The sequence below is a fragment of the Lycium barbarum genome, chromosome 5, assembly GCF_019175385.1.
Source record: "Lycium barbarum isolate Lr01 chromosome 5, ASM1917538v2, whole genome shotgun sequence".
In the NCBI taxonomy this organism is placed as follows: domain Eukaryota; kingdom Viridiplantae; phylum Streptophyta; class Magnoliopsida; order Solanales; family Solanaceae; genus Lycium; species Lycium barbarum.
This window is the reverse complement of record NC_083341.1, coordinates 136,503,216-136,503,878: the sequence shown is the minus strand read 5'-3', so window position 1 is coordinate 136,503,878 and position 663 is coordinate 136,503,216. Positions and strand designations below refer to the sequence as shown.

Here is a 663-nt window from a genome sequence, read left to right as displayed (position 1 = left end):
TTCTTCGGAGGACTGTCCACTTCGACACCTGAAGATTTTCGTGCATGTATGTTCTCAACAATCTCAAGGTGTTGTTCCTGTTGATGCACTGCGATTACGGGTTTTCAAATATTCCTTGGCTGGCCAAGCGAGGGAATGGTATGAAAAGCTACCCAGTAATACTATTCACAACTGGAACGAGTTGGCCAATATATATGTTTAAAAAAATGGTTCCCACCAAGCAAAAAGGCTAAGCTTCGGGACAAGATCTTTGGATTCAAACAACTTTCGGGGGAACAGTTATATGCAGCATGGGAGCGTTTCAAATATTATCTAGCTCAATCTCCGACTCATGGATTTCCGGATGCAATCCTCACCGAGAAGTTCTACAAGGGGCTAGATACCATGAATCAAATAGCTGTCAATACTGCAGCTGGGGGATGCTTCATGGACAAATCCTTTGTCAACATCACCAGGTTTCTTGACAAGCTTACTACCCACAATCAAGCCTGACATTCGAGTGATAGCGAAGTTCTATCATATGGTAGTCCCTCTACTGCCGCGGTGGCCAAAGAAAATCATGAGCGAGATCATGCATTCGCTCAATTGCAAACCACCGTGGATTTATTATCGAAAAGGCTTATGGAGAAAGAAGACAAAGGGGTGAATGTTGTCGACGAGATG

General features: G+C 43.9%; 1 non-coding gene across 1 annotated transcript; it reads right to left on the bottom strand.

The window, feature by feature from the left end:
* Positions 1-231: 231 nt before the first annotated feature.
* On the bottom strand, positions 232-338 carry LOC132642981 (small nucleolar RNA R71). Its single transcript, XR_009583447.1, has one exon. It is a non-coding gene; the product is annotated as a small nucleolar RNA R71 (small nucleolar RNA).
* Positions 339-663: the final 325 nt, after the last annotated feature.